The sequence below is a fragment of the Watersipora subatra genome, chromosome 4, assembly GCF_963576615.1.
Source record: "Watersipora subatra chromosome 4, tzWatSuba1.1, whole genome shotgun sequence".
NCBI classification, from domain to species: domain Eukaryota; kingdom Metazoa; phylum Bryozoa; class Gymnolaemata; order Cheilostomatida; family Watersiporidae; genus Watersipora; species Watersipora subatra.
In genome coordinates, this window is record NC_088711.1 from 65381778 (window position 1) to 65403154 (window position 21377).

Below are 21377 nucleotides of genomic sequence, written 5' to 3' on the forward strand. Positions count from 1 at the left end.
GAACACATGCCTAATCCTTTCAACGAATATTATGAAGCTTGTCTGTAGTCACCCAATAAGAAATGGGTTAGGTAAAGGCTAGACAAGAAGGTAACATGTATGGTCGGTATTCATTCTTCACACAGCCTTTAGCAGTTCTAATATATGTATGGTCGGTATTCATTCCTCACACAGCCTTTAGCAGTTCTAATATATGTATGGTCGGTATTCATTCCTCACACAGCCTTTAGCAGTTCTAATGCTCTGGTGTAATATTCTACTGCTTGTCCGTAGTCACCCAAAGAGTAGTATGCTAAACCAATTTTAATGTAGGAATCAGCAATGTTAGTATGGTTGGTATTTTCTCCGTACACAGCCTTTCGTATGACTAATGCTTTCATGTGATGTTCTAATGCTCGTCTGTAGTCACCCAAAGAGGTGTAAGCGAAACCAATGTTATTGTAGGAAGTAGCAATATCAGTATGGCTGGTATTCTCTCCATACACAACCTTTTGCATGTCTAATGCTTTAGTGTGATACTTTAATGCTTTTCCGTAGTCACCTAAGGAGTAGCATACTAAACCAATGTTATTGTAGGAGGTAGCAATATGAGTATAGTTGGTATCCTCTCCATACAAAGCCTTTTGTATGTCTATTGCTTTGATGTAATATTCTAATGCTTGTCTGTATTCACCTAAGGAGTTGTATGCTAAACCAATGTTATTGTAGGAGGTAGCAATGTCAGTATGGTTGATATTCTCTCCATACACAGCCTTTTGCATGTTTAATGCTTTGGTGTGATATTCTAATGCTTGCCCGTAGTCACCCAAGGAGTCATATACAATACCAATGTTATTGTAGGAGGTAGCAATACCAGTATGGTTGGTATTCTCTCCATACACAGCCTTTTGCATATCTAATGCTTTGGTGTAGTATTCTAATGCTCGTCTGTAGTCACCCAAAGAGTTGTACACTAAACCAATGTTATTGTAGGAAGTAGCAATATCAGTATGGTTGGTATTCTCTCCATACACAACCTTTTGCATGTCTAATGCTTTAGTGTGATACTTTAATGCTTTTCCGTAGTCACCTAAGGAGTAGCATACTAAACCAATGTTATTGTAGGAGGTAGCAATATGAGTATAGTTGGTATCCTCTCCATACAAAGCCTTTTGTATGTCTATTGCTTTGATGTAATATTCTAATGCTTGTCTGTATTCACCCAAAGAGTTGTACACTAAACCAATGTTATTGTAGGAAGTAGCAATATCAGTATGGTTGGTATTCTCTCCATACACAGCCTTTTGCATGTCTAGTGTTTTCATGTGATATTCTAACGCTTGTCTGTATTCACCTAAGGAGTTGTATGCTAAACCAATGTTATTGTAGGAGGTAGCAATGTCAGTATGGTTGATATTCTCTCCATACACAGCCTTTTGCATGTTTAATGCTTTGGTGTGATATTCTAATGCTTGTCCATAGTCACCCAATGAGTAGTATACTAAACCAATGCTATTGCAAGTGGTAGCAATATCAGTATGGTTGATATTCTCTCCATACACAGCCTTTTGCATGTCTAGTGCTTTCATGTGATATTCTAACGCTTCTCTGTAGTCACCCAAAGAGTTGTAAACTGAACCAATGTTATTGTGGCTGGCAGCAATATCAGTATGGTTCATATTCTCTCCATACACAGCCTTTTGCATGTCTAGTGCTTTCGTGTGATATTCTAACGCTTCTCTGTAGTCACCCAAAGAGTTGTAAACTGAACCAATGTTATTGTGGCTGGCAGCAATAACAGTATGGTTGGTATTCTCTCCATACACAGCCTTTTGCATATCTAATGCTTTGGTGTAGTATTCTAATGCTCGTCTGTAGTCACCCAAGGAGTTGTACACTAAACCAATGTTATTGCAAAAGTTAGCAATATCAGTGTGGTTGGTATTCTCCCCATACACTGCTTTTCGCATGTTTAATGCTTTGGTGTGATATTCTAATGCTTGTCTGTAGTCACCCAAGGAATTGTACACTGAACCAATGTTATTATGGCAGGCAGCAATATCAGTATGGTTGGTATTCTCTTCATACACAGCCTTTTGCATTTCTAATGCTTTCATGTGATATTGTAATGCTTGTCTGTAGTCACCCAATGAGTCATATACAATACCAATGTTATTGTAAGAGGAAGCAATACCAGTATGATTGGTATTCTTTCCATACACAGCTTTTTGCATGTCTAATGCTTTGGTGTAGTATTCTAATGCTTGTCTGTAGTCACCCAAAGAGTCGTATATTGAACCAATGTTGTTGTAGGAGGTGGCAATATCAGTATGGTTGGTATTCTCTCTATACACAGCCTTTTGTTTGTCTAATGCTTTGGTGTAGTATTCTAATGCTTGTGTGTAGTCACCCAAAGAATTGTAAATTGAACCAATGTTATTGTAGGAGGCAGCAATGTCAATATGGTTGGTATTCTCTCCATACACAGCCTTTTGCATGTCTAATGCTTTGGTGTAGTATTCTAATGCTTGTATGTAGTCACCTAAAGAGTTGTATGTTGAACCGATGTTATTGTAGGAGGCAGCAATGTCAATATGGTTGGTATTCTCTCCATACACAGTCTTTTGCATGTCTAGTGCTTTAATGCAATATTCTAAAGCTTGTTTGTAGTCACCCAAGGAGTGGTATACTGAACCAATGCTACTGTAGCAGCTAGCAATATCAGAATGTATGGCGCCTTTTCCATATACAGCTTCAAGGATGTCTAATGACTTGCAGCAACTGTCTAATTTTAGCTCATAGTTACCCAGTTTACCATTAACTATTCCAACAGCTAAGACATCTCTGGCTAGGTCTAGATGCTTGGTATTAGAATATAAAACCTCATCGGTGTTCAGAGCCTTGGTAAAGTATTCCAATGCTTTACCATACTCACTCAAATCCAGGTACACTGAACCGATGTTTGTGTAAGTAAGGGACGCGTCTCTGTGTTTTTTGTCTACACCTTGAGTATTTACATTTGACAGCTTCAGATATTGTTCTCCCTGCAAAAATGGTTAGTAGGTATTGGTTGTTTACTAAGGTTATGACAACAGAGTTAAGTTGAATCACTCGCAGTTGACCAAGTCATTTTCAACATAAACTTATAATCAACTTCACTTTACTAGAAATGTAATCAACTACTCATCAATTTAGTTAACAAACTCATTATTCATGAGGTACAACTAAGAGGAGAAGGTATTAATTTTTATTTAATGTGAAGTCTCTCTTAGCTAGAATACTCAATAAGTAATCGAATCATGAGTAAAGGTATACGATGTGCAGAAGAATAAATATAAACATCGCAGCAAATGAACAAAAAAATGTAAAAACACAGTATCTTTCCAGTAGTAGTTCTAACAAGAAGGTGAGTTTAATCACACACTCTGGCTAAAGGAGAGGTGTAAACCCATCTTCTCTTTGCAGTTAATTTTAAATTTTAAACTCAGTTTAATGTTTGCAGTTTAGACTCTATGAATAATAAATTAACAATGAGTAATTTTTCTCAGTCAGATTAATATACTGACATTTATCTAATTCATTATTATAATAAAGTACTAATAACAATAATTTCAATAAAAATCAATTATACATGTACAATCAAACAGCGGGAAACAAATTTATACTTGCTCAGTACAATCCACATGTGTTGATGGTTTGGAAATCTGGCATTCCGTTATGGTTTATGCAAGTAGTCAAACATTCAGGGGTTGATCATCAATGATAATGAAGGGATAACATAATAAATCAATTTGTTTGAATTTCATTTAGAAATTTTAAGTGTATGAAAAGATTTTAATCAGCCCATGATTCTACCTTTCTGTTTCTGTTTTTAGAGTTTTACATTCTATTTCTGTCTTTAGAGTCGGCATACGATATGCAAGAATAATCTGGTTGAAAGGGCACTGAAACTAAGTGTTTGGCATTTCTAATTTTGCATTTCCACAGTATCAAATATTACAATAGCGCAGGAAGTCATGTGTTAACAATTACAGCTCAAAATTATTTGATAAAATATTCATTTATAATTCATATTCATAATATAAATTAGTGTTTGAGATCTATTCCTCTAGAGTGCTTAGCACCTTGTTGGGTGTGGTATCTTGTTGAAATATTGTAATTTATTGGATCGTCTTTTATTATTAGCATAAGTGACATCGTAATTAGCATCTGATTAGATGAAATCAAATCAGATAAAATAAAATTTCTTTTCATTTTTAAAAATAGCAAATCAGACTTCTGACATCGGTGTTAGAATAATCCAAAAACATCAGCGATGATGCCGTATTATCTGCATATCTTACCATATGCATACTGTAGGTATGTGTGATACTCCTCAGTATAGGTTATACCAATATCTAATCACACAACAACAACACCTACCATGATGGTCTTTGTCTATTGCTTCCACATGTCTAGGGGAGTTATTGTAATACTGCTGCAAGTGTAGATAACTTCTCTACTATTACACAATATTCTCTCACTATCGTTACAGCACTTAACGTAGATTATCCACCTTTCTACCATCACTCAATTATATAGCCTGTGATTTGCTACAACTGACTCACCTTTTTGAGCAGTCGTTGGGCAGCCCTGTAGTCACCTATCTCTTTGCTGCAGTGTGCTGCCAGCAGTTTCCAAAGGCTTTGTTGAGGTTGCTTTTCAGAAAAATATTGAAAGCATTCCAAAGCTAACTTGTAGTTGTGTGAGTAATACAAAAGGTACGCGCACAACTGTAGACGCTTTTTGAATAAAACATCATCCACAGACAAGTGACTGATCTCTTTTAGCTCAGCAAAGGTTGTTGAGGTGATTGGCTGTCCAATTGCTCTGCTGACTTCGTCTGTAGCTTCCCGGTATTGGCCAGTGAAGTAGAGTACTTCTGATTTCAGCCAGAAATCTTCTTGAGGAACTTGAAGACCTTGAAGCAATGACGACACATCAATGCTTGACTGTTTATTATTCTCAGCAAAAGACTTGAGTTCCAACATCCTGGAATTGACGAACCGTTTGATTGGGATGAGAAGACAACCCATAATAACAACTAGATGGGAAGGAACAGCATAGGACAATATCTGACCACCTTGGTAGTATTTGTCCATTTGTACAAACTTTGCTTGAGATCTCACTTTCAGATAAGAAGAAGTACGAATATATATGGAGAGAGCAAGCAGTATGTTCAGATACTGGAAATGTCCTGAGGACAGCTGACCCTTCTTTTTCATCTCTCCATAAATTTTGCAAGGCTGGCTAAAGATGAGTCCAAGACACATCTTCAAATTGTTAGCAAGGAGAGTTGGATATCTAAATATCTTCTCTTTGACCGTGACATTCAGATTCTGAGGAGGTCGGAATGATACGAATTCTGGTAAGAAGGTATATTTATCAATGTCACTTGTGAATAAATCAAAACGTTTTTTCTTCACCTTTGCTCCTACAAAAGAGTCTTCATATGATTTTCTTTCAGAAGCAAACTGTGCATACAGCTGGCTCTGATCAGGTGACTTCTGTGCATGCAATTCTTTTTGACAAAGTGAGTCCTCATTTGAAAATATGATGACAGTAGAGGAGAGCATGTCAGATTTATCTGCAAGACTACCAAGTGGTTTTTCGGCTTCATTTCTGTAGAGCTCCATGAACTGTTCTACTGTAAGTGTCAGACTAAGACCTCCCTCCTTACCATTACCTGTTGGGATGTTACCGGATTTTTTAGTGATTCCATCTATTCTGTATCCAGTGACAGCCTTTTTAGCTAGCATTCTTAACTCACTGTTTGTCTTCAACTCATCAATATCAAAAGACTTCAGAGGACTCTCACCTAGATTTCCTATTCTGAAGTAGCTGTCTACTGCTAGTTTTTCAAAGTAATCTGATTCCTTCTCTACGATGATGGCATATTCTAAATCAGAGTATGGAGTTGCATCCCCCTTTGCTATGGAACCTAATCCAATGATAGCAAACTTACACGGAGCTTCTTCATCTTTCTTTTTCAGAACATCAATGCTTGATAGGAGAATCTTTTTAGAGACGTTGACAAGTCCTTCACTGCATGTCTTGCTGGCTGCAAACACTTTTTCACAGAATGATTTCGCATTTGTAAGATTTTCCTCACTGAATATGTCATCATTGTTCAAGGCAATCATTGGGTCATCAAGCTTACCAAAGTCTTTCCTGGTATCATCTCTGTACTTTTCTAGAAGTGCCTTATGGTCCCTGATCATCTGCTGATGATCATCATAGCCGAGAGGATGGTTTCCTTTGTACCAACTTTTTTCTATATCATAAACTAGTCTACGCCTTTCAGCAGTTGGTGCTAAAGTTACACAGAAGTTGGCTATCCCATGTGCCTGTAATATAAAATAACTAGGTGAATAGCTGGCGTTGCTCGTGTAATAAAAGTATTTGCATAGAAAATTAATTTTTATTTAACATATAATGACAGTTACCATTTTAACTTTGAAACTTCATATCATGAAAAAATGTTTTGTGCAGTTTAAATAAATTAGGAGAAAAAATGAAACAACTGTAAAGGTTTTCAAACTTTGTCAAACAACTGTGACTTTTCAATTTCATATCATGAGGAAAATGCTTTGTGCAGGTCAAATAAATTGTGAAACAAAATAAAACAACTATAAAAAGGTTTAGATGTAAATGTGAAATCATTATCAAGCAATAGCTAAATTAAGTTTGTTTCACTACCATTACAATAAAATATGATTTAGTTATAATACAATTAATACGAATTGAGAAAAAAAAATAGAAACACTGAATACGTTAAATTAATAATAACATTTCGTTGCATAGAAGGGTGTATGAAAAAGGTTACTGTTGTAGCAGAAGCTGTGCATCAAAACATTGAATATGATGATACTGGTACCTCTCAATACTGGTACAAATGTAAAATGAGATATTGGACTGTTTTTGTCTTATACCTTGTCTGACCAAACGGAGAGAGCGTGCAGAGGCTACTCCTACTCGATATAATACAATCGTCCGCGTAAAATTTTTTAGACATTACTGATTTAGCAATAGAACCTTACGTAAAGCTAAAAATAGAAGTTCTCAAAAAGACCAAAAAGCATTGTGTTTCATAGAGTTAATAGAGTTTCAATTAATACGTCATTTAGCATTGTACACGGTATACAGTTTTTGATAACATTGATAGAATGCTAAGAACTGTATAGATCAGTGGTAAAATGTTTAGTTTGAAACTTGCAGTTGTAATCTTTGTGAGTTCAAATTCAGCATGCAACAAGCTTTTCATTCCAAGCTGTTCATTCCAAGATGTCTGCCTGTCCAGCTACGACTGGACAGGCAGATATCTGAACAGACGAGAATGATGACAAACTGCGATTTATGTATTATATATAGATAATAACCATATTTACAAACTAATTATATTCCTTTTAGAATTGTGTGCCAAGTTAGTATGTGTTCAGATGTACAACAATATTTTGCTAAAATCTGTATTCAGAACGTTTTCTGTATTTTTGAGATGAACATTAAAGCTGTAAAGTATGAGCCTGTCAATAAAAATCTGCGTTTAAAACATCTGTACAGGTTTGCACAGATTAAAGGGTGACTGATTATAATTTACCTGAGTTGGATGACGCTACAAAAAAGTTTTTACAATGACATCCTGTAAAACACCTTATTAATTAATAAGTTGTCAATATGATCATATGATGCATCTTACAAGTAAGAGTCTCTTGTAACTCTGATTATCTCATGCATTCACTCTGTTTATGTTGATGTATTCAGAGTTCGTTCTACAGATATCTATACTCAGATTGACCAAAGACATTGGTACAATTCTCATAATAATGATACAATTAGATCCATACGTGAATTTGTGTACATAAAGTGACCACAGACATTGATACATTGCCGGTGATAAAATATAAAGACTTGCTTCTAAGGCTTTGGCTCTCTAGACTGACCATAAACAGACATGGAATGATGAAAGCCAGCCGACCTTGTGCATAAACAGACATAGAGTGGTGGGAGCCGGCCTTGTGCCTTGGCAAGCTCTCGGTTTAGTTCAGCTCTACTTCATCTGAATGGCCAGACTTCCGGCAAAGAGACAATTGATCCACCCGAAAATGACTGAGTACAAGCAAGGCCTAATCACGACATATATAACGATATAAGAAGGCCAGCACCAAGGACAAGACAGAGCACTTTCAGGTTTGCTTATAAGTGCGACTGTCATATATAATTAGCCCTAAGCCGGTTGAAGCTGCCTGAACAAGTCTTGAAACTGATCAACCTAACCTGTGGGTCACAATGGATGGCATTTTTAAAGAGAGGTAATGGATAAACTTGACGTTCCAAATGAGAGTGCTACCCGCAAACTTCATGACTAACTTGACTGGTTTAAGAAAGCTATGGCAGAGACACCTGCCTTTTGCCTTCAAAGTGTCAGACAACTCTGCAACTAAACATACAGAAACCTGCCGAGTATCTATAATAAAGACAGAGCTGATCAGAAAAAGAGTTGTGCCTCCTTCACACCCTCTGGCAACAACTAGTAAAGACCAACAGAAAAGAGAGATTATAGGAACAATACGCTATCTCTCCGCACAAAAGTTGGAAAAGGTGGCAGTCTCACTGGAAAACAGACGGAACCAGTGCGGTATTAGTCACTTCAATACAAGCAACCGAGGAAGCAGAAATCACGCTACTCAACACTTTGCCATGTTTGTATTCCCTTGTTGCTGGCAGCATGTTTTTAAGACCACGTGCAGCAGCGCTAAGAAAAACACTATACCAGGTGTGAATGCAGCCTCATCAACAGCTTGTTCACGAAGTTATGCTGTATTTGAACAAACTAACTGGTGAAACTACAAATAAACAATAAACAATCTAAATAGGGTAATTGCTTATTTGCATTCTTTGCGATAAATTATGCTTTCAACGAAATGCATTAATACTCAATCAAAGGCGATAAATAAGAAAAACAAACATTAAAACTCTATAAAAACTCTTACCACTATGTCTCATTTAGAGGCACACCATCACTTTGCTTCCTGACCTCTTTTATCTGTTGGTAATTTTGAAATATTAAAAAAAGTTGAACGCTATGCCCTGCGCGCAGTGAGTAATTAGGCGGTGATGATAGGTAGATTAAGTAAGGAGATAAGAGAAGACAACTTTAGTGATGTGCCATGACTACGGAATGAAGATTAAGAAAAGATGAATGCGAGATGATAATAATGATATGAAGAGAAAAAGCTCATCATAAAAATGCATTCACCACACCGAGGACTATGAGTCGACCATCTATTTAGTAAATCAGCCGAAGTAGGATAGGCTCCTACCTGTGCAGGGTTGAAACACCTAGATGAAGATGGGTCTATGTACACCAATTCAGACAACAAAGAACCAGCTCTGACAGGGTCAGGAGAGCGACAATAAACTGACCCTCTCAAAACAAAAAAATGCTGCACGGCTCGGCAACCACCCGGCTAAATAAAGTAACTGACTGAGTGGATTTGAGAACCAGCCAGCCTGACCGGGGACACAAAAAGCAGCCAGGTGTCACACCACCATACCTCAGCAACCAGAATCAGCCGCAGAAACTGGTCAACGTTCTGCTAGCCAGACCTTAGAGAAGCAACAATTATGGAGAGCCAGACAACTATTCCAAGACGCCAACGATTTGAAAGAGGTGGCCCAAGTTGTGCACAAGCCAGGTACTTGAGGCTCTCTCGACATTACTCTGAAAAATAGCTAATGCAAAAAGAAGTCTGCCGCCTTGAGTATGGAGTCTCGGAGGACGACTCGTGAGCCTATGCGGCAAAACCTAAACACAGCACAGTGTCTATATATAGTGAGGGTGACATGGAAGACAAGACGGAGCACTTTCCGCCTTGCTTATAAGTGCGACTCTCATATATTATTATACATGCATGTGCATATACATATATTTATCTTGAACACAACCTTGCGGTTGATCAAGATTTGTTGTAGTGCATAGCCAGAGTCATTCCAGTTTCCTTTACCATGGCATAAATCTAATGACCTCTCTTTAGTTAGAGAGACAAAGTTCATGAGTAAGATCTGTATTCTGCCTTTGTGCAAATTTCATTGAAGTATACAGGCTATTCAGTTATCACGTAAATCTGAACAAATCTTAATTTAAATTTTGTTGTAAATAACTGAAAGATATTTTTAAAGTTTTAAAATGAAATTAATTTAAGCTTGCTCAAAAAGTCAAACAAAGTGTATTTATAAAAATGATTGCGAGTCTTTCAGAGTTTTTTGTGATTTGAATATAATACCAGAAACGGGTTGACACTAAATTTGATATCTACTTAAGCTACAACTTGAGGCGACAATTTTCACTAGTCATCTGTTAGGGTTATTTAGATATAAGTATATCAAATTACTAGGTGAATGCCCGGCACTGCCCTGATAATAAAAAAGAATTTGCACAGAAAACTTATTTATACTTAACATATAAAACATTTACCATTCTAACCTTGAAACTTCATATCATGAGAAAAGTGTTCTTATAAAGTTCAAATAAATTAAGAGAACAAATAAACAATGAGTACATGGAAGTGTGTGTATAAAGAGGATTACTGTTGCAGCAGAAGCTTGTCATATTGAAAGTTTTCATGAATGATACTAGTACCTTTTGATACTGGTTCAGATGTAAAAATGAGATATCAAACTGTCTTTGTCTGGTACTTTGTTTAATAAAATGGAGAGAGAATGTAGAGACAACTCCTACTCTATATAATACAATTGTCCAGGTGAAAAGCATTTAGCTCGTACAGAATTACCAAAAAGATGAGTGAAACGGCGCATTTGAAATTAAAACGGCACAATTGAAAATTTCAAATTAAAAAAATAGGTAACGGCAAAAAAGATTGACTTAAAAAATTCAAAGAAATAAAAACGCAAAAAGTAAAACTAGTTAACAATAAAAAGTTCATATTTGGCTTGTGCCACGAAAAGATTTAACAGTATATGGTAAAAGCAGTGGAAGTAATAATGGCTTAGCATTATGGTTACTTGCTGTGTGGACTTGTTTGTGGAGTTGCGATTTGAATGTCGTGAGTTTAAATCCAGTACAAAGGTGATTTTTTTCATTGCCAAAACTTTATCGCTATAGCTGGACAGTAGAATGACAGACACACACTGAGATTTATATTATACTAGCTGCATTACCCGTCTACGGAAACAAATTCAGGTAAAGCAAGAGGTTTATTGAGAGTTGTCTTTCATACTGTAAAACAACTCCAAATATACAGTCTACAGAATTTGTTGCCCTGATCAGACTATGCATATACATATACAGTCCTACATGTCAATAATGTTGGAGAGAACAATGGAAATCTGCAATGTGTTTTACAGCTAAATGCGTGTAAAATCTAGTAAATATTCTAGATTCACGCGTTTAGATTCATGCATCCGTTCATACCCATCTATATTTGCAGTTGACGATCGCGCACTGTCACCACCGACTCCCCGTTTTGGCCGACAAGTCGTTACTCGCTGAGCAGTTGACAATCACGCGCTTGCACTCACCTCACAATCAATTCCCTCGCAATCAATCGCTTTGCACTCGACTTGCAATCAATCGCCTAACAATCAATCACCAAGCAATCAATCGCCTTGCAATCAATCACTTTGCACTCGCCTTGCAATCAATCATCTTGCAATCAATTGTCTCGCAATCAATTGTCTAGCACTCGCCAACTCATCCATCCGGAACATCGCGCCTATATACTCATGCCACACTTGGGGCAAAAACGGTCTCACGCGCATCCCCCCAGTGACACTACGGCCCCAAACCCGAACTGCTAGCTGCATTACCTGTCCGCGGGAACAGATTCACGTACAACAAAAGGTTTATTGATAGTTGTCTGTCATACTGCAAAACAACTCCAAATATGCAGTATACTGAAATTGTTGGCCTGATCAGACTATGCATACACATATGCGGTCATACATGGACAGGTCAATAATTTTGGAGAGAACAATGGAAATCTGCAAAGTGTTTTACAGCTGGTCTACAATGTATCAGTTTCAAACTACTCCAGTTAGAGTAGTCCAATTTTTGTAAAGAGAATTGATAATGATATTGACATTGCTAAGCAAACTGAAGTTCTTCAAACTAGCAGTATTGAAAAATTTCGCATCTTTTAAGAAATTCTACAAAATATTTTGCTATCGCCAGCATTTATTGAATGGAGACTTCTACATGCTTGAAACACTAATCATGGCTCATCAGTTCTTCGTCTATAGCTTGTGTTTTGACATGGTATATACAAACTGTGCTGCAGTAATGTGGTTGTGTTGATAAAATTTATATGTATAACAGCACAGACAGTATGATGTCAAGGCAGATACAGCATTAGCACCTTACAATAATAAAACATAACGCCAACATGGTAGCCTTTTTATGAAATACAATAAAGAAAACGAAAAAAGAATGAAAATATAATCTCATGACTAAACAAAGCAAAGCGATTGGTTGGGAGATTTATGATAAATGCACATGTGCACACAACTCCCGAAAATTATTCATCAATAATGAGACGAACCCTTGTATCAAAATTTAATCAACAAATTTAACCATCGTTTTGTAGAGTCGTTAAACTATAATAACGATACAAAACACATACAAACCTATTTAAATATGTTACCAAGTCTTTGTAAACCGTCGTTATTATCTTAAAACTTACCCATCTGATCGGATTATACACAAATAGACAGATTTATTTAGACAAAAATCGTTATTAAAACTTGCTAAGCCTCACTTTTATAAAAGTTAAGACCGGAAATTGAAACACCGAGCGACAGAGAATATAACGATTAAGTCGTGCACATTGCACAAAAAAATAACGTGCACTTCTCACCAGTCTATAGCATTGTCGAATTGCCGAAGGTTTCTGTAATTAACGTAGGAGTACTGATATCGTTTCATTTTTGCCGATTTCAAATTAACTGACATTTCAGACACATTTGAGTACTTTGGTATTCTAACTGATGTCCAATGCAGTGATAGTAAAGGAAATGACGATGATATTTTTTTCTAACGATTTTTATGAGATTACGATATTTAATTATAAGTTTGGATATTCTTCTTGATACTTCTTGATATTGTTAACTATGACGTTTTGAAATGTAAACAAAATTGTTCATTGGTTTTCTATTATTCCTGTATTACTATATTAATAATATTGGTTATTCTAATAATATCAGTGCATTTTACTTCTAATATTGCATTTCTCCTATTGCAGGGGGAGAGATATAAACATATAATCTTTTCCTTTCATTATTGCTGTTTGTCATGACCAAACACTTTTTTAAATAGATTTTCTAAAAATCTATATAAATATCACTTCTTGATATTGTTAACTATGACGTTTTGAAATGTAAACAAAATTGTGCATTGGTTTTATATTATTACTATATTAATAATATCGGTTATTCCAATAATATCAGTGCATTTCACTTCTAATATTGGCCAATATTGCGTTACTCCTTTTGCAGGAGGAGAGATATAAACATATAATCATTTCTTTCATTATTGCTGTTTGTTGTATATAATAACACCCACACCCAGTACATTACAGCTATGATTGCAGTAATACTATTGTACTGCAGTGCCATTTGACTGCTAATATTGCATTTCTCAACCATCAGTACCCTTTCTTTATTCCAATATCACTTTGGTCGTGGGCTGTATGACAGTGGAATTTCTAGTTATAGGACTACTGAAAAATATGTTACAAAATGCTGCATGTTAATAATATGTAGGTATAGCAGAACATGAAGAACATAGCATTGACATAACAATAACACAATCTTAATTCAACGAAACACTTGTGGATAGACAACATTTTTTGTTTTCCTGTCGGGTGTATGAACAAACAGTTTTCGGCTTGTGCCTACTTTTGAGCGGGCAACGTACAGCTGGTCATGGATAAAACAGGGTGAGAGTAAGTCGATACCAGCTGCTCTCTTTCTTTTTACTGTCGCCCATCCCAAAGCTCGAAGTACCCGTGCAAGTTCTGTAGTAGTAAGTTACAATACTCGCAGCTGGAAAAAAATTAGTAACTCAGCTACGGAAAGAGATGAACATGTTTACAATCATGAACAGTGGCAAATCCAACATTTTCAAGTAGTGGAGATGTGGCAATTTATAGACAATAGAACATTGAATGAGAAGTACATTTACTTACCCTTTTGAAGTAGAAATTTAGTAGGTAATTTTCGAAGCGAAAACGATTTCTAGGTGACCGGAAAAGACGAACGCTCACATGACCTTCCATTGGCAGTAAATACTAATTTACTACTCATTTACTAATTAAATTTACTACTCATTAATTTATTTAACGAGTAGTAAATTTTATTTAATTTTATCGATTTATTTACTACTCATATTAATTCAGTTTGCTTCGTATGACCGAATCGAAAAAAGGAAAGACCGTTCTATAAGGTGGACTAACACACACATACACACACACACAAATATACAGACAGATTTTTTGCCGTTTATATAGTAGATATAGACAGTAGCAAGTAGGACAATGATTCCTTAATTGTATTAAAACTCATTTATTTAGTCCCAGTTGAAAGGCATTTGTGCCGTTGAAAAAACGGCTGTCAGAAAAACTATACTAACATTTTAGCAAGCTACATAATCTGGCTTAGTGTGAGTATACTAACTCTCATTTGAGTAAACTGTTTATACTAATTTGAAGTATTTATTTATGCTTTGCTTTGCTCATAGCTAAAGTGTGAATTTTTACTGTCAGAGACACTTAGTGTTAACCCAGAGTAGTACTAGAGACCAAATCAACTATGGATGCTTGTCCTATGATAGAGTACAGAAACTCTAATGGCTAGATCTTTACTTTGATATAAACTGACAGGTATAATAATTTAATGACAAACGACTAATACGTTATTGAAAAAATAGTTAATCTTATTTTTAACCAATAATAGTTAGCAATGACCAATCATTAATGATCCTTATTTTTGACAAGTTGGCCAACTCTTTATGATTAGAAATTGCCTTCTCCTGTCGTGTAAATGGTAATAATGGTCTCATCTGGGTTGAGTTTCATGATGGTTAATATTTCTGGAGGAAGTAGTGAAAAGTATCCATGGCTGCTAACTTATATTTTGGTAAGTCAGTAATGCATGCTACATTACTATAAAGCAACACAGTAATTGCTTGTTTTATTTTTTTTGAATTTTTTATATAACCATATTCAGAATGCTGGTATTATAAGTTGTATTACCATGTGGAGGCAACTCCTACCTTAAAAATAATTCATTTTGATTCTAACCGTAATTAATAATCTTAATTATTTTTATCTAAAGGCGACATCATTTTCAATATCAACATTTTCAGAGTACTAACAAATATACATTATTTGTATTTACATTTTTACCTGTAAGTAATCTCTCCATTTTTTAGAGTCTTCAGCTTTTTCCTTGTAAGACCTCACCAACTCATCAACATACTCTAGATCAGCCATGTGGGTATTTGTCTAGTTAAGATGGACTTTTAGTTACTCTCTTTTCTGTATAAAACAAACACGTTTGCTTTCAAACACATGCATGTGTATTAAAGTAATTAAAAACAGACAACCATACAGCTGGAAGCATACAATCTGAACAAGCATGCAGAGAGAAGGGAAATGGCATTTGATCCGCCATGCAAACACTGATATAAATTGAAGTAAGCCCAATCTCAAACTTTACCGTGTGAATATAAGTAAGTTTGTGAAAAGATGTAGAGAGTAGATTTAGATTTTGTTTTGATTGACTGCACTTCAGCTTAAACTGACTGCAACATGAACTCAGCTGACAAGAATAGAAAGAGGACAACTCTCAATGAGTAACTTTATTTATTTTTGTAAATTGGTATGCTCTTTCACAGGGTACGCTAGTCAATCAATACGTAGCAGCACTGAACCAATGTGTATGCAAAATAATTTAACATAGATGCCACATTTTTTACATTACGCACTTTTACCAAAAAGCTATCTCTGTAAACATGCAGTACGTTTGTTTTCTGCGCTCTCGAAGGCTCAAGCAGAATTCTGAAACATACCATCATACTTGCTTTTGTCATGCACCAAATAGTATGCTTAAGTGGGTGTATATTTTCATAAGGCTTCATTGCAATGATTTTTAGCCGTGTCAGAGTTGTAAACGTTGAACGTTAAGCCTGGTTCCCATATACGCCTCAAAGCACCGGCGACAGCACTGCAGGCTATTGCGGTAAAATGGGAACCTACACGCCGTGGATCGCAGTGCACCGCCAGTGGATGCTGGCGGTCAACGCAAGAGTTTGCGCATGTTCAAATTTTGCAAACGGCCGCAAGCAAAACCTTCCCGAAATGCACTGTACGGGTAAAGGTCACCATTATAAGAACGGCATGGCGAGCGAACATTTTATTTGATTACGCAATTATGTTTACGATGTTATTAACGATGTGGCTTTTATGTGAACATTAAACTGCGCCGAGCACCGCAAGTGTTTTGCTGCGCGATATTACCGCCGGTGCTTTGCTACGTATATGGGAACCAGGCTTTAGAGTCTCCGCAAACAGCGTAACAAAAAGCAGCAACCAGGCTAAGACTGGCATCACAAGAGTTGCAATCTTGAAATAGAAAAGTGAAAAACTGCTAAGCTAAAAATATGCCAGTGTTGGAAGCATTGCTATGTAAGCGTGAAAAACTTTGAAACTGAAAAGCTGAAAGAAATGGCAATCCCACGCTGCTTCAAACTGTGTAGCTAACACAATCTAGGACAATCAATATACCGTCGAAAATGTCAAGCATAGAGCCATCTAAACACTACAGCTGATGAAATGAGAATATCTGGGACATTAATAAGCATAGTTGATGTACAACCATATGATAATCAATTATGATTATCATTGATTGTAACCGCTACATATGAAGGAAAAGCTGGCAGCAAGGCAGACAGCAAAAGAAGGGCGCAGAGAGAGAGGATCCGAAATGGAGAAAGGCTAATATAATCCGAAGATAGCCAAACGAGACTGCAGAGGATCAATTTATCTAGAAGGAGACACACAGCAAACCCCACATATCCAAAGAGTTGGCAAGCCAGGAAACAGTAACACCCTGAGAGAAGAGAGTTTATTCAGCCCCATGCCAACAGAAAGAGCCATCACTACTTGCATTCTAGTAGACACGCATTCATTGAACATGAAAAAGCCATGACTAATAGTGCTAAGTCTAAAAGCATATTGTTATTTTTGTTTGAGCTAGCGAGTAATGACAGAATAATTGTTCTTTTTGACCTTTTAAAGAAAGTAAATTTCACAGATACTTGGAAACAAACTGCTGGTGTGTTATTGTTGATTATAAGACAATTGCTTACAGACAGTAGTAGGCCTCCCAATCTTAATACTACCTACTGTGAACATTGATAACAGGGCTCGCTACTAGCAGCAGTGCGATACTGTCCAAACAAATGTCTCCATTGATTGTTGTTGGCTCAATTTTTGCTTTATAGCAACTGTCTGATTTTTTGCGGGGCAGAAATCCCACTTTATCTATGGTCAAAATTTGTTTTGGGAAAAATTCAACTCAAGGTCCACAGGTTAACAATTCTACATAGGACCATAGAACCATTGTAGTACTCCACTCAGAAGCAACATAAAAAAATGCTTTTATTTCAATTAATATTGTTATTGCAAAAATAAACAGCTAAATGTATTATTTCATAGCATTACATACAGAAAATCAATGATAAAATTTCTCACTTGACAAAGTGGCGGCTCTACCGAGATTGACTCGAATGTTTTTATTTAAAGATTCTTTGATTGAATTATCTAGCTTTGGGTATACACTATTATTTTAACCCTATTTATCTTTTGCTCTTTCAGAAACCTTCTTTTAGTATTACTACCAAACAAAAATAGCTTGATTTAATAATAAGTACCGCTTTGAATATTTGATTCAAAATTTACATATTATTTTATACTTATGCCCTTATCAGCCAGCTACGAGAAACAGCGAAATATCTAATTGGAATACAATTTCCAAAATATAGATGGAGCATGAACAAGGATCTAGTAGAAGAATGGGAAGCGCAAAGCCTACATGAATCAGAAGCAGAGATAGCCGAAGAAAACCAAGTGGGCAGCAAAATGACTACTAATAACTTACAGCAACAAGAAAAGCTTCTCCAGCAAAATGGCAGCTGAGGCGAGTTAGAGATGCACAATAGGACAGGCGGGGTGATTAAAAATATGTGACTTGAGACAAGTGAGGAGTCCACAGCGAAGACGCAGAGCCCTTCACTTCAACAGTACCTAGTGCCAGACCACCTGCAACAGAGATTAGCAATGATGATGATGAAGAATGCAGAAAGCAAGCAATGTTAGCACAACCACCTAAGCGTAGAAGTGATACTACAGCCATAAATAAGGCCGCATCACGAGCTAGATACAATGACTGGCTGTATAGATTGACCCATGATATGCTCAGTGATGAGGATCATCAAACCTAACATTCCAGTTACATAATAACAATGAAACATGAACAGCACGCTGACTCACTAGCACCACGTCTTAATATTTGCACAATTAATGAAGAAGTACCACTTCGAAGGTATAAATTATCCCCAGCTTATAGTTAGAGAGAATAGAGCCAATACCATGCACCAATCAGCACAGATGCCATGTTACTTAGAGATAAGAAAGAAAGCTCAGATGAAGAGAGCTGTACATGTGGAAATATTCAACGCAGCAGGCGAGAGCCCAGTACTAAGCGAAACCGTTTTAAAGTAGAGCGTAGCAGAGCAAACAAGCATGACCAAGACTTTATAAACCGCAGATACCAACCAACAAGAAATTACAGACAAAAGATAATGAAAATACATGAAGACGAACAGCCAAGCCCCTATGAGCAAAGACAGGGAGACCTAAAAAAGAAAAAGTTAGGCTATAACCAAAAACTAAAGATGACGCAAAAATTAAATTATCCAAAGTGTAAGAGAACATATAATCGGCCAAAAATAAAACTGTAGGGGAAAGCTAACAGGTAGAAAAATGTATAGATCAACACCGTGGCCAAACACATCAAGCCAGAAGCACCATAGAAAAAGCAGCCAGCCATTACAGAGCCAGAAGCCTTGGTTTCCTTACTACCAATCTGGCTACCTTGAGTTTTTATATAACTAAAATAAACAAACACAAAGACTGTCTGCCAAGCAAGTGTATAAACTATCTGCAAAACATGCCATAGAGCAAACAGACCAGCAAACCACAAACATCATAGATGTGGCTACAAAACTACCTGAAGTAGAAAATTTCTCGAATGGACCCTCAGCAGAAACAACCTTTAGCGAATGGGTAGATAACTATAAGTTGAACTGCCAAGCTTTGAGCATCCCTCAAGCAAATTAGTAAAAATACTTCCACTGTACCTCACTGAAGGCACTCTCATCACTTATCACAATATAATAGCAAGGAATCCAAATATTAAAGAAGATTACAACATACTCACAGCTGAACTCGCTGAAGAACTTGGGTGACAGATGGAATGGCGAACTCAGTAGACCTAAACAACAGATTAAAGCAGGAGTCTGAAAGTGCTGGCAAGTACTATGCCAGCATCACCACTATGACTAAAAGACTCTTTCCCACAATGAATGCTGATGTGCTAGACTAGATAAGACTATCATCATTTGTCAGAGGCCTGCCAGTGACCTTCAACCCTTGCTAAACAACACTAGCATCAATACAGCTGATAGCACCTTCAACGAGGGCAGAGGATGGAAATGAAATTGTTATTCTACTTAATGAGTCAGCACATGCAATCATTAGAGCAGTAAATTGTGACATAAGACAGGAAGAGCCGCTGGTAGCAATAAAGCAACGCTTGAAAAAGCTGGAGCTAAGAGAAGCTGAGAGAGTAGCTGAGAGTACATGTGGGCGTAAGAATAATAACAACTGGTTCCAACGAGATAAAACTAAAACTAGAGAGACAGAAGATGGAACAAGCCAATGGGTGGACAATTCCAAGTCAGCTGTAGAACCAACCAAGCACGATACTTCTCAGGTCAAAGATTTGATAACCATTGGAGAATTAATAGAGACAACAACTCATTTAGAGCACCTCAGATGCAATCATGGAGACAGAACCAGATGCAAACAGCCAGGGAACATCACCACCAGCATATGGGACAATAAATCACAATGGATGCCGAAATTGCAATGGCATTGGTCGCCAGCAATACTTTTGCAAAAGAGCAGCTAACACTATGCCAGAAGGGTGGCCAAAGCAACCAAATCACAGGGTAGGCTTTCAAGACACCAGAAACCAGTTCAGCGGTGCCAATGTGAGTAGCCATAGAGCTCAAGACATTATTAAGATTGGAGTAGTAAGCATCCTAACTCACAACCTACATGCACTAATAGCTCATACAGAAGAACAATCTGTAGATGCAGCAGCCAATGAAGAGCAGACAAACCCTCAGCCACAAGTAGAGCAGGCAGACATTGAAACAATTGCCACAACAGGAACAAAAGCAGTACAGCAAGAAACAAGCCAAACAGAAAAACATGCATGGGAAATGCCAGCAAGCGCTGAATATAGTCATTTTAAGTTTTAGCAGTTACCACAGAATAACACTATTCAATTTGGCACAAGACAAAAGGCAGAAAGACTGACAACCGTTATGGAAGAGGCAGTAGACTGATTGCTCTAGCAGCCATAACGATGATTTCTATTGGCGACCTAATTGAAGGAGCAAAAGCGTATACAGATCACCCCATGCTATGCCACACAGCAGATCATGCCAGATCACACTTACATTTAATACTGGAATTACCTGAAGAATTAACGGGCTCCAAACCTAAAGACTACACCGGAGTAACACTGCTGAATCTACAAATATACAAGAAGTATTACAACTGGCAAGCAAAGAATATGCCTTTCAAACAAGGAAGTAGATGCTATCTATCGCTACTAAAGATGAACAGGGAATATAGTGGCCAAACGTTCTCAACCAAATACCTGAATTTAATGCACCCATTTCTATCGCAGACAAGTCAACAGCACCCAAGTGCGATAGAAAACAAAGCAACAGAGGCCACGCATGGGGATATATTTAAACTGTCGAATGACATGAATTCACCATACAGAAGTCATGGAGGAGAAAACACGCCTAAAAATATGACAAGAGCAAACAGAAAGTATAAGCTACAAGGCCATACTAAGAAAAAGTCGATGATGGATTTTATTTATGACTATTGGGCACAGAATGAATGGGAGTAGCTTACAGCGCCTAGCTCTACACATATATTAACACATACTAAAGAAAGACTACATCAATAATTGTTATAAAA